Source organism: Pleurodeles waltl, unplaced genomic scaffold (assembly GCF_031143425.1).
Source record: "Pleurodeles waltl isolate 20211129_DDA unplaced genomic scaffold, aPleWal1.hap1.20221129 scaffold_54, whole genome shotgun sequence".
Lineage (NCBI taxonomy): Eukaryota > Metazoa > Chordata > Amphibia > Caudata > Salamandridae > Pleurodeles > Pleurodeles waltl.
In genome coordinates, this window is record NW_027150248.1 from 2367939 (window position 1) to 2381771 (window position 13833).

General features: G+C 49.4%; 2 protein-coding genes across 3 annotated transcripts in view; one reads left to right on the forward strand and one right to left on the reverse strand.

The window, feature by feature from the left end:
- Positions 1 to 684, reverse strand: part of LOC138278705 (zinc finger protein 664-like) — a 33908-nt gene extending 33224 nt beyond the window's left edge. For both annotated transcript variants that reach the window (XM_069219279.1, XM_069219280.1), the window contains exon 1: positions 323 to 684. The gene's annotated coding sequence lies outside the window, so the exon portion shown is untranslated. The remainder of the gene's footprint in view (positions 1 to 322) is intronic.
- Positions 685 to 774: 90 nt separating this feature from the next.
- The window catches only part of LOC138278701 (zinc finger protein 850-like), a 35317-nt gene continuing 22258 nt past the window's right edge, over positions 775 to 13833 (forward strand). The window contains exon 1 of the mRNA XM_069219274.1: positions 775 to 883. The gene's annotated coding sequence lies outside the window, so the exon portion shown is untranslated. The remainder of the gene's footprint in view (positions 884 to 13833) is intronic.

The window sequence follows — 13833 nt, forward strand, 5'->3', positions numbered from 1 at the left end:
AGATTCCTCACAGTGCAATACGATGCAGTGTACAGATTTCTCATAGAGCAGCAAGATGCAGTGCAGTGCACAGATTCCTTACAGTGTAGTAAGATGCAGTGCAGTGTGCACAGATTCCTCAGTGCAGTAAGATGCAGTGCACTGCACAGATCCCCTCTTTAACACAAATGATGACCACAAACACCCCCAGGGCCGGAAGGAAAGCCCCCCAGAGGTCCCCGGATAGAAGAGCCCAGCTCAGCCCGGCTCCTGGCAGAGATTTCCTCCAGGATTATTCAGTCTATTTCTACAAACACCGCAGAAGGTGCTGACAATCTCCTACCTGAGCAGAAACCTGTGCAGACATTTCCAGGCTCTCTCCTCCTCCTGGGGCTGGGGGGCAGGTGCAGATTTGGGGTCTGAGGGGGCGAAAGGGTCTGTGAGGGTCTGAAGATGAAGATAACTGCACAGACAGACAGGGGGTCCTTCCTCCTCTGCAGCAGGCTGGACACAGAGGGAGAGGCCTGAAGTGATGTCAGCATCCGGTGCTTGTGCTGTCTCTGCCACCAGTGACCTGGAAGAAGAAACTTCTGTCCCTGTTAGTAGCAGGACGGGACCTTGTGTTGGAGACAAACATTGACGTTTACTAGACATCCTTTTCTCTCTTCTTACAAAGATCTGTTCAAGTGGAGCTGCTTTTATATCTGAGCGCAGAACAAGCGTCGTCTCTTCAGAACTCAGAAACTGTGACCAGAAACTCCCCTTAGTGAGAGGAAGCGGGGTTTCCTCTTCCGGGTGAGCGGCGGCAGAGACAGCACCAGCAGCGGATGCTGACATCACTTCCGGCCGCTCCCTCCTGCTCTTTGCCTCCAGTGCTGATGGTTCTCCCGGACTCCTGCCTGAGGTGAGTTCTCTTCAGTTTGTTGATCCCTCTGGGTTCGGGGTCTCCCCGCTCCCTCGGCCTGAGAGAGGGACCCTGAAACTGAAAGAGAGGGGTTTTAATCGTGACCTGAGACGCATTCCTGCCCTGCCCTGCAGGTACCACGCATCAGGAGTTAGACTCACGCATTTTAGTGCAGGTGTGCGCATCACCGCACTAAGGTGCATTAGTCACGCATAATTGGAGCTCCTCTGATTTTGTGAGATCACGAGGCGCTGCATTTGTTTGCACACAATGACTCCAGCATGCCCGGTTGTCTCTGTGCTGCCAGGCATTTTTTACAGAGCTGCTGTGACACAGAATTACTTAACACTTTCCAGCGCAGCCAGCATAGTGGATATCATGTTCCTTTAGGGAAATGGATCATAGAGTAAACCTGCCCCCCCCGATCACGTGAATTTGGCAGGGCTATCTTATTGCCTTAGTCTAACTCCTGATGCGTGGTACTTGGCAGGGATCATAGCTTTAGTCTAACTCCTGATGTGTTGTACTGGGCAGGGCTGTATCATAGCGTTAGTCTAACTCCTGATGCGCGGTACTTGGCAAGGCTGTCTCATAGCGTTAGTCTAACTCCTGATGTGTTGTACTGGGCAGGACTGTATCATAGCGTTAGTCTAACTCCTGATGCGTGGTACTTGGCAGGGCTGTATCATAGCGTTAGTCTAACTCCTGATGCGTGGTACTTGGCAGGGCTGTATCATAGCGTTAGTCTAACTCCTGATGTGTTGTACTGGGCAGGACTGTATCATAGCGTTAGTCTAACTCCTGATGCGTGGTGCTTGGAAAGGCTGTCTCATAGCGTTAGTCTATCTCCTGATGTGTTGTACTGGGCAGGGTTGTATCATAGCGTTAGTCTAACTCCTGATGTGTTGTACTGAGCAGGGCTGTATCATAGCGTTAGTCTAACTCCTGATGTGTTGTACTGGGCAGGGCTGTATCATAGCGTTAGTCTAACTCCTGATGCTTGGTACTTGGCAGGGCTGTATCATAGCATTAGTCTAACTCCTGATATGTTGTACGGGCAGGGCTGCTATCTCTCATATTGCACCATGGCATTACAGTGCAAATCCTGCCATAAGTGGTACACAGCCAGAAGCAATGTATGCTGTTTAAGAGAGGTAGAAAGGTACTGATAGCTGTGGAAGGTAGAGATTTATTTTTGCGGTTTCATGTAGCGTGACCTCGACCCACAAGCATTGGTGCCCTTGACATGAGCACAAGTTACATTACACAAGGTCACATTAATTTTTTAAGCCTTTCACCCTTTTTCGGTCTATGTTACTCTAAGTTTAAGTTTCTGTCTTTCTGCCCCGTGTTTGTAATTGTCAGTGCAAGTTCACCCATCCCTTTATGCCCCACATATTGATTTTGGTGTGCGTGCCCTGGTCCCTGCTTTTATGCTCTAAATCTGCATTAAGTTGTAGTGGCAGCCTGCTCAGGTGTTTATGCATATGTTACTGTGTCTGTGTGTCTCAGTGTCCGTCTGTCAGTCTTAATGTGTCTCAGTGTCCATCTGTCCGTGTCTGCATTAAGTTGTAGTGGCAGCCTACTCATGTCTTTATGCGCCTGTTACTGTGTCTGTGTGTCTCAGTGTCGGTCTGTCTGTGTCTGCATTAAGTTGTAGTTGCAGCCTGCTCATGTCTTTATGCGCCTGTTACTGTGTCTGTGTGTCTCAGTGTCCGTCTGTCCGTGTCTGCATTAAGTTGTCGTGGCAGCCTGCTCATGTTTTTATGCACCTCTTAATGTGTCTGGGTGTCTCAGTGTCCGTCTGTCCGTGTCTGCATTAAGTTGCAGTGGCTGCCTGCTCGTGCTATTATGCCGTGTGTCTGTACATAGTGTATGTTACTGTGTCTGTGTGTCTCAGTGTCCGTCTGTCTGTGTCTGCATTAAGTTGTAGTTGCAGCCTGCTCATGTCTTTATGCGCCTGTTACTGTGTCTTTGTGTCTCAGTGTCCGTCTGTCCGTGTCTGCATTAAGTTGTAGTGGCAGCCTACTCATGTCTTTATGCGCCTGTTACTGTGTCTGTGTCTCAGAGTCCGTCTGTCCGTGTCTGCATTAAGTTGTAGTGGCTGCCTGCTCATGTCTTTATGCTCTATGTCTGTACATAGAGCTTGTAACGGTGTCTGTGTGTCCCATTGTCCGTCTGTCAATGTCTGCATTAAGTTGTAGTGGCAGCCTGCTCATCTTTTTATGCACCTGTTACTGTGTCTGTGTGTCCCAGTGTCCGTCTGTCCGTGTCTGCATTAAGTTGCAGTGGCTGCCTGCTCATGCCATTATGCCCTGTTTCTGTAGATAATAGTGTCTGTTACTGTGTCTGTGTGTCTCAGTGTCCGTCTGTCCGTGTCTGCATTAAGTTGTAATGGCTGCCTGCTCATGTCTTTATGCCTCATGCCTGTGCTTATCACCTCTTACTGTGTCTGTGTGTCTCAGTGTCCGTCTGTCCGTGTCTGCATTAAGTTGCAGTGGCTGCCTGCTCATGCCATTATGCTCTGTGTCTGTACATAACCACCTGTTACTGTGTCTGTGTGTCTCAGTGTCTGTGTTACTGTGTCTGCGTGTCTCAGTGTCCGTCTGTCCGTGTTACTGTGTCTGCGTGTCTCCATGTCCGTCTCCCCAGGTTACCGTGTCTGCGTGTCTCCGTCTGTCCGTGTCTGCCTGCTCATGCCATTATACCCTCTGTCTGTACATAGGCGCCTGTTACTGTGCCTGTGTGTCTTCGTGTCTGTCTGTCCGTGTCTGCATTAAGTTGCAGTGTCTGCCTGCTCATATCTTTATGCCTCGTGTCTGTACATAGCACCTGTTACTGTGTCTGTGTGTCTCAGTGTCCATCTGTCCATGTTATTGTGTTTATGTGTCTCAGTGTCCATGCCTGCATTAAGTTGCAGTGGCTGCCTGCTCATGCCATTATGCCCTATGTCTGTACATAGGAGCCTGTTACTGTGTCTGTGTGTCTTAGTGTCTGTCAGTCCATGATACTGTGTCTCAGTGTCCGTCTGTCAGTGTTACTGTGTCCGTCTGTCCGTGTTACTGTGTCCATCTGTCCGTGTGTGTATTAAGTTGCAGTGGCTGCCCTTGTCAAAGCAAAAATATGCAGAGGAATGCCCAGCATTGCTGCATGAGCCTCCAACTCCACTTCTGCCCAAGCTGATGTCTCTAAATCATTCCCTAATAGACAGTCTACAGGTAAATCTGAGGCAACCACAACTTTCTTTGGACCAGTAACCCCCCCACCCCCCAGTTGAAATTCACAACAGCCATGGGGTGGCTAAGAGTGTTGTTATGAGCGTCTGTCACTTGGTACTGCTGACCAAGTAGGTGTTGTTGAGGGTGCACCAGTTTCTCTATCACCATGGTAACACTGGCTCCTGTGTCCCTGTTGGCCTGAACCTCAACACCATTTATTAGGGGAAGTTGCTTCTACTTATCCATATTAAGGGGACAAGCAACCAAGGTGACCAAATCAATGGCACCTTCAGAGACTAACACAGCCTCTGTGGTTTCCCTAACAAGACCAACCCCAACTAAGTTACCAAAAGTGAGCCCAGCTACTCCCTTGGATTGGCTATTAGTAGGTTTGCTCCCACCACCACTGCTATTACTAGGGGCACTAGAATTTGCAGTAAGGGTTGTGATAGTGGGAGGTTTGGTGTTTTTCTTTGGACAACTGGCATCAGTTGTCAAATGGCCTTTGACTTTACACAAATAACACCAAGGCTTTTTAGGTTGATTATTGGAAAAGGATTTGGACCCACCGCCCCCACCAGAGGATTTTTTTGGGCCTGATGAAGACTCATTTTTACTTTTGTCCCCACCCTTGTCAGAAGACTTACCATCCTTCTTCTTGCCATCCTTGTCACCTCCTGTATGAACTTTTCTGTTCACTCTTGTTCTGACCTGTTTGTCTGCCTTCTTCCCCAATTCTTGGGGAGAGGTCAGATCTGAGTCCACTAGATATTGGTGTAACAAGTCAGATACACAGTTATTCAGGATATGCTCTCTCAGAATAAGATTATACAGGCTTTCATAGTCAGAAACTCTACTGCCATGTAACCACCCCTCCAAGGCCTCCACTGAACAGTCTACAAAGTCTGTCCAGTCTTGTGAGGACTCTTTTCTGGTGTCTCTAAACGTAATCCTGTATTGTTCAGTGGTTAAGCCAAATCCATCCAAGAGTGCATCCTTCAAAACTGAAAAATTGTTAGCATCACTTTCTCTAAAAGTAAGGAGCCTATCCCTACACTTTCCAGTGGAATTTAGCCACAACATAGCAGCCCACTGCCTTTGAGGGACCCCCTGTACCATACAGGCCCTTTCAAGTGCAGCAAACCACTTGTTGATGTCATCCCCCTCCTTGTAAGGGGGGGACTATCTTGTGCAGATTCCTGGAATCATGCTCTCTAACAGGATTACTATCAGGAATACTGCTGTTGCTGCCACCATGGGGTTCTAACCCCAATCTCTGTCTTTCCTTCTGCAGGTCTAGGGATTCCCTATCTAAGGCCAGCTGTTGCTGTTTAAGCTTCAGTCTGGTCTCTTCAACCCTCAACTTTTTGAGTTCCTTTTCTAACATGTTGTCTTCAGGGTGGGTGGGTTGGGAATGCTTGGACACAGAAGATAAATTGGAAACAACAGAGGGGGATCTGTCCCTAACTGACTGAACCCTATCAACTTGGCCTCTAGGAATAAAGACTTCCCTACTGTGATGGGAACCTCTATTACTACCAACATTACTGGGTGTCTTGTTAGAGGGCAAATCCTGATCAGAACTCTCCCTACTTCCCTCAAGGAGATCCCCTGAGTCAGATTGGGAACCTTCTATTAACCTCTCATTTGAAGTGCCTGCTTGGGAGTCATCATTCACAATAAGCATGTTAAATAGAAATTCTTTGGTAGGGTTCTTTCCTATCACTAAACCTCTATATAAGTAGTGTTGGACTTTTGCTTATGCAGGGTCATCCCCAGTCTTTTTGCCTCCTGCCTCCTATTTTTTTTCTGACCTGTCGCTGTTGGCTTTTGAACTCTGAGCACTTTCCCACTGCTAACCAGTGCTAAAGTGCATATGCTCTCTGTGTGAAATTGTATGTGATTGGTTTATCCATGATTGGCATATTTGATTTACTAGTAAGTCCCTAGTAAGGTGCACTAGAGGTGCCAGGGCCTGTAAATCAAATGCTACTAGTGGGCCTGCAGCACTGGTTGTGCCACCCACATAAGTAGCTCTGTAATCATGTCTCAGACCTGCCACTGCAGTGTCTGTGTGTGTATTTTTACACTGTAAATTCGACTTGGCAAGTGTACCCACTTGCCAGGCCTAAACCTTCCCTTTTCTTACATGTAAGGCACCCCTAAGGTAGGCCCTAGGTAGCCCCAAGGGCAGGGTGCAGTGTATGGATAAGGTAGGACATATAGTAATGTGGTTTATATGTCCTGACAGTGAAATACTGCTAAATTCGTTTTTCACTGTTGCAAGGACTGTCTCTCTCATAGGATAATATGGGGGCTACCTTTAAATATGATTAAAGCGTAGATTCCCCTAGAGAGTAGATGGACATGTGGAGTTTGGGGTCCCTGAACTCACAATTTAAAAATACATCTTTTAGTAAAGTTGATTTTAAGATTGTGCGTTTGAAAATGCCACTTTTAGAAAGTGAGCATTTTCTTGCTTAAACCATTCTGTGACTCTGCCTTGTTTGTGGATTCCCTGTCTGGGTCAGTTTGACAGTTGGGTTGTTTTTCACCTCACACCAGACAGTGACACAAAGGGAGCTGGGGTGTAACCTGCATTTCCTGATTAGCCATCTCTGCTAGGAGGGAGGGGTGGAGTGGTCACTCTCATCTGAAAGGACTGTGCCTGCCTCTAACAATGCCGGCTCCAACCCCCTGGTGTGTGTCTGAGGCCTTGCCTGGGCAAGGCAGGATTTCACAAGTAGGTGTGAGTCCCCTTTGAAGAAAGGTGACTTCAAAGACTAAAATGGGTATAAGAAGGGCACCCAAATCTACAGACTTTAGAAACACTTCTGGAATCAAGAGGAACCTCTGCCTGGAGAAGAGCTGTTAGCTGAGGAGGAAGTGCTGCCCTGCCTGTGACTGTGCTTTGTGGAGCTTTCCTGCAGTGCTGCTTCTGCCAGAGTAAGAGGGCAAAGACTGGACTTTGTGTGCCTTCCATCTTGAGAAGAAATCTCAAAGGGCTTGATCTAGAGCTTGCCTCCTGTTGTTTGAAGTCTCAGGGACAGCAAAGACTTCTCTCTGCCAGCACCTGGAGCCTCTGGAGAGACTCCTACTCTGCCCTGTGGTGCCCATCCAGTTCCTGGGACCCTGAAAGGAGAAGCTGGCAGCCTAAAGACAAGAAAATCCACGCACAGAGCGCCGTGCGGGGAAAAGATCGACGCGAATCCGATCGGCGGCTGAAAAACGACGCGCCGCCAGCTCCGCGGCTGAGAAACGACGCTCGCAGGAAACGCGACCGAAGAATCGACGCACGGAGCAGGAGAAACGACGCGCAGCATCGCTGACGGAGGCTGGGAGATCGCAACCTGTGCGGCTGGATCGTCAACTCATCGTGCGGCTGGATTTTTGACTCGAGTACCGCCGTGCAGAGTTATTTTCGACGCACGCCCGCCCGTGCGGGGTTATTTTTGACGCACACCAGGTACATTTTCACTCTAGCAGCGCTAGTGTGTTTTTAAAACTACTTAAAGACTCTTTTTGATTTTTAATTAATAACTTGACTTGTGTATGGTGGATTTTTGTCGTTTTGGTCTTGTTTTGTTTAGATAAATATTTCCTATTTTTCTAAACCTGTGTTGTGTCATTTTGTAGTGTTTTCATTGAGTTACTGTGTGTGTTGGTACAAATACTTTACGCCTAGCACTCTGAGGTTAAGCCTACTGCTCTGCCAAGCTACCAAGGGGGTAAGCAGGGGTTAGCTGAGGGTGATTCTCTTTTACCCTGACTAGAGTGAGGGTCTTTGCTTGAACAGGGGGTAACCTGACTGTCAACTAAGGACCCCATTTCTAACATTGGTGATCAGCGGTCGGGATTTGGACTTGTATTTGTACTTGACATACAGTGATTAAGTGTACACCACTGTTTTGATCTCAGACCATTACGTGACCACATACTACTTGTTTGGTGATCTTTTGCTTTTTCTCTTAAGGACTCCTTTTTGTTCTACTTCCATGATTTTGCTGATCCCTTGACTGATTCTTTTTACTTCATTGGGAACTTATTTTCTGCCTTTGGAACTTTGCACTTGTGACCATCATGTCTCAATCTGGAGATGCAACAGCTGGAGCTGTGTTTGAAATGGAGAAACTGAAGGAGTACTCAGTTGCTCAATTGAAACAGTTCCTTAAAGATCTTGACTGTCCCACTAAGAGCTCCACCAGGGAGGGGGAGCTGCAAAAGACACAGAGGGCCGGGGTGACAATCAAGAAGGCTGGAGGGCACACAGCGGAGGAGAATGTGGGTGGGGAAGTGCAGAGGATACACAGTGGTGTAGTGGAGGTACCTGTTACGCCTGGGGGGAGGGTCCCCAGGAGGGGTAGCAGGGTGTCGTCTAAGGGTCTGACTCCTAAAGATGTGCAGGACAGACAGGCAGAAAGGGTTCGCAGGTTGGAGGCAGAAAAGTTGAGGATGCAAAGGGAGTATGACAAGTGGGAAAGGGACTTCGAGATACAAAGGATGATTTATGCTTACAAGCTTAAATTGAAACCGCTGGAAGTCATGAGGGCTGAATCCAGCTGGAATGGTGGCAGCAACAATTTTATATCTAGTGCTGCTGAAGAAATGCACATGCCCAGAGATGTGGTGCCCTACTTGAAGGAGGGAGTTAACACACACCAGGAGGTTCAGGGGTATGAGGTAGCTCCAGTGATGCACAGGGTCCCTGAGGTGGATTGGGGAACTGGCATGGGGAGTCATATTCCTACTGGTGGGAAGGACACTCTACTGACTCTAGGTGAGAGTGACAGGGAGAGGGGTTCCCCCCAGGTAGAAGTCCTGGTTATGGAGTGTGAAGACATCCCAGAAGAGTGTGGGTTGAGTGTCAGGGACAGTCAGGTACTGTCTCACCAGTCTCAGAAGGGTGATGTGGGGTGCTTTTCCAAAGCAGAGTCACTTGATGGTTGGGTGAAGGGTACTTTGGTTAATTCATGTAAGGGGCTGAGTGATGTAATTGCTGGAGAGCATATGTCTAGTCCTTATTTTCCAGAGCTACGCCAACACCAGGTGGAGTGTGAGCTCTCTGACCCCAGGGAGCTTACAATGGAGGCAGACCTCTTGGTGAGTACCAGAGAGTCTGAAGAGGCATTTGGGGGTGCTCCTGAGAGGAGTGGTCTAGGTATTTCCCAACCAGGTGAGGTAGGGAAGGATTGTAGTGTCCCAGGTAGGTCCCAGTGTAGTGGGATGGGTGAGGGACCCCATGTCCAGTCTCTGAGGAGAGGGAATGGGGATGGGCTGAGGTCCAAGGTGCCCGAGATCCGGTCCCAGGTCCTGGAGGGTTCCATGAGGGAACACCAGGAGGGGAGCCTAGCCTTTACCATAGGGCCATCTGTTGAGGGAGACCCCACAGTGTCAGGAGAACTTGGGGGGGCGGCTGTAGCCAGCGTCCCACCAGTTCTGGTGTCTGGCAGTACCACTCCTAGTGAGGGGGTGCAGAAGTCCAGACAGAGGGTTGAGAGGGGGTTGCGGACCCCAGTGGAGAACCTGGAGGGTCAGGGGTCAGCTCTGAGAGCAGAGCCCCCCAGGAATGACCTTGGTAAGACCATTTCGGGGTTGGGGGGAATCCAGACTCTGTCAGATGGGCAGAGGTCAGGAGACCTGCGCCAGCCAGACTCTTGTGTGGCCCTTGGGGACAGTGTGTCCCTTGAGGGGGGTAAGTGTGCCCCCCTGGAAGTCCTGGTGTGCCAGGCAGTGGTTCAACCGCAGGGTGGTGACCCTGGGTTGGATGACCAGGTTCAGAGGGTAAACTCTGACCTGGTGGGGGGTAGGTATGCCCCCCAGGAAGTCCTGGGTTGCCAGGCAGTGGTCCAGTCTGTGGGTACAGACCCTGGACTGGAGGATCAGGTGCAGGGGGTAAACCCTGACCTGAAGGGGTGGGCGGTTTGCCCAATCACCCCCCCGGTGTGATTTCAAGGGGTACTCTCCCTGAGGGGGGGGTGCAGAACCCTGAGAGTAGGGACAGGGGAGAAAGAGCCTCACCCCTGGCCCTGGTCCAACCTGAAGGTACAGACCCCAGGTTGGCGGACCAGTTGCAGGTTAACAGCCCTGCACTGGTGGAAGAATTGTGCAGGACTGCTTCTACAAGCACCCTGACAGTTTCTGACTCTGGGGGTGCCGCTTCGGCAGGGAGGGTACAGAGCCCCAGAGGGGCCCCAGGTTGTCATCCCTGACCTGGTGGAAGAGAGAGTGGTCAAAGGGTGCCAGGCACCTGGGGCTACCGCCCCCCACTCTCCGCAGTCACAGTGGTTGGAGAGGCCTGAGGTCGGGCTCTCATCCCTGACAGTTGTCCGGGGCCACCGTGGCTTGCTGTCCTGGTGGACAGAGTTACCCCTGGGGGGGGGGGACGAGAGTCACACCCCGGGGGTGGAGTGGGCAACACCACTGTGTTGGCCCTGGTGGTACTATCTGCCCATTGCAATTCATCTGTGAGCAAAGTAAAGTTAGGTGCTGCACAGATGGTGTCTGTAGATGTGGAGAAGGGTTCCCCCTGGGTTAGCTTAGTGGGCCCTGCGAGTATGGACAGAGGGATCCAACTGGAGTCAGGAAGGCGTAGAACTGGAACATGCCCCTGCTGTTGTGGGCCTGGGTCCTTGTTCTATCGCCCCAATCAGGAAAGTACATCAAGGTATTTATTGTTCTCCCCTGGCTTTAGGCTGGTAGGGGGTCGTGTTGGACTTTTGCTTATGCAGGGTCATCCCCAGTCTTTTTGCCTCCTGCCTCCTATTTTTTTTCTGACCTGTCGCTGTTGGCTTTTGAACTCTGAGCACTTTCCCACTGCTAACCAGTGCTAAAGTGCATATGCTCTCTGTGTGAAATTGTATGTGATTGGTTTATTCATGATTGGCATATTTGATTTACTAGTAAGTCCCTAGTAAGGTGCACTAGAGGTGCCAGGGCCTGTAAATCAAATGCTACTAGTGGGCCTGCAGCACTGGTTGTGCCACCCACATAAGTAGCTCTGTAATCATGTCTCAGACCTGCCACTGCAGTGTCTGTGTGTGTATTTTTACACTGTAAATTCGACTTGGCAAGTGTACCCACTTGCCAGGCCTAAACCTTCCCTTTTCTTACATGTAAGGCACCCCTAAGGTAGGCCCTAGGTAGCCCCAAGGGCAGGGTGCAGTGTATGGATAAGGTAGGACATATAGTAATGTGGTTTATATGTCCTGACAGTGAAATACTGCTAAATTCGTTTTTCACTGTTGCAAGGACTGTCTCTCTCATAGGATAATATGGGGGCTACCTTTAAATATGATTAAAGCGTAGATTCCCCTAGAGAGTAGATGGACATGTGGAGTTTGGGGTCCCTGAACTCACAATTTAAAAATACATCTTTTAGTAAAGTTGATTTTAAGATTGTGCGTTTGAAAATGCCACTTTTAGAAAGTGAGCATTTCTTGCTTAAACCATTCTGTGACTCTGCCTTGTTTGTGGATTCCCTGTCTGGGTCAGTTTGACAGTTGGGTTGTTTTTCACCTCAAACCAGACAGTGACACAAAGGGAGCTGGGGTGTAACCTGCATTTCCTGATTAGCCATCTCTGCTAGGAGGGAGGGGTGGAGTGGTCACTCTCATCTGAAAGGACTGTGCCTGCCTCTAGCAATGCCGGCTCCAACCCCCTGGTGTGTGTCTGAGGCCTTGCCTGGGCAAGGCAGGATTTCACAAGTAGGTGTGAGTCCCCTTTGAAGAAAGGTGACTTCAAAGACTAAAATGGGTATAAGAAGGGCACCCAAATCTACAGACTTTAGAAACACTTCTGGAATCAAGAGGAACCTCTGCCTGGAGAAGAGCTGTTAGCTGAGGAGGAAGTGCTGCCCTGCCTGTGACTGTGCTTTGTGGAGCTTTCCTGCAGTGCTGCTTCTGCCAGAGTAAGAGGGCAAAGACTGGACTTTGTGTGCCTTCCATTTTGAGAAGAAATCTCAAAGGGCTTGATCTAGAGCTTGCCTCCTGTTGTTTGAAGTCTCAGGGACAGCAAAGACTTCTCTCTGCCAGCACCTGGAGCCTCTGGAGAGACTCCTACTCTGCCCTGTGGTGCCCATCCAGTTCCTGGGACCCTGAAAGGAGAAGCTGGCAGCCTAAAGACAAGAAAATCCATGCACAGAGCGCCGTGCGGGGAAAAGATCGACACGAATCCGATCGGCGGCTGAAAAACGACGCGCCGCCAGCTCCGCGGCTGAGAAACGACGCTCGCAGGAAACGCGACCGAAGAATCGACGCACGGAGCAGGAGAAACGACGCGCAGCATCGCTGACGGAGGCTGGGAGATCGCAACCTGCGCGGCTGGATCGTCAACTCATCGTGCGGCTGGATTTTTGACTCGAGTACCGCCGTGCAGAGTTATTTTCGACGCACGCCCGCCCGTGCGGGGTTATTTTTGACGCACACCAGGTACATTTTCACTCTAGCAGCGCTAGTGTGTTTTTAAAACTACTTAAAGACTCTTTTTGATTTTTAATTAATATCTTGACTTGTGTATGGTGGATTTTTGTCGTTTTGGTCTTGTTTTGTTTAGATAAATATTTCCTATTTTTCTAAACCTGTGTTGTGTCATTTTGTAGTGTTTTCATTGAGTTACTGTGTGTGTTGGTACAAATACTTTACGCCTAGCACTCTGAGGTTAAGCCTACTGCTCTGCCAAGCTACCAAGGGGGTAAGCAGGGGTTAGCTGAGGGTGATTCTCTTTTACCCTGACTAGAGTGAGGGTCTTTGCTTGAACAGGGGGTAACCTGACTGTCAACCAAGGACCCCATTTCTAACATTGGTGATCAGCGGTCGGGATTTGGACTTGTATTTGTACTTGACATACAGTGATTAAGTGTACACTACTGTTTTGATCTCAGACCACTACGTGACCACATACTACTTGTTTGGTGATCTTTTGCTTTTTCTCTTAAGGACTCCTTTTTGTTCTACTTCCATGATTTTGCTGATCCCTTGACTGATTCTTTTTACTTCATTGGGAACTTATTTTCTGCCTTTGGAACTTTGCACTTGTGACCATCATGTCGCAATCTGGAGATGCAACAGCTGGAGCTGTGTTTGAAATGGAGAAACTGAAGGAGTACTCAGTTGCTCAATTGAAACAGTTCCTTAAAGATCTTGACTGTCCCACTAAGAGCTCCACCAGGGAGGGGGAGCTGCAAAAGGCACAGAGGGCCGGGGTGACAATCAAGAAGGCTGGAGGGCACACAGAGGAGGAGAATGTGGGTGGGGAAGTGCAGAGGATACACAGTGGTGTAGTGGAGGTACCTGTTACGCCTGGGGGGAGGGTCCCCAGGAGGGGTAGCAGGGTGTCGTCTAAGGGTCTGACTCCTAAAGATGTGCAGGACAGACAGGCAGAAAGGGTTCGCAGGTTGGAGGCAGAAAAGTTGAGGATGCAAAGGGAGTATGACAAGTGGGAAAGGGACTTCGAGATACAAAGGATGATTTATGCTTACAAGCTTAAATTGAAACCGCTGGAAGTCATGAGGGCTGAATCCAGCTGGAATGGTGGCAGCAACAATTTTATATCTAGTGCTGCTGAAGAAATGCACATGCCCAGAGATGTGGTGCCCTACTTGAAGGAGGGAGTTAACACACACCAGGAGGTTCAGGGGTATGAGGTAGCTCCAGTGATGCACAGGGTCCCTGAGGTGGATTGGGGAACTGGCATGGGGAGTCATATTCCTACTGGTGGGAAGGACACTCTACTGAC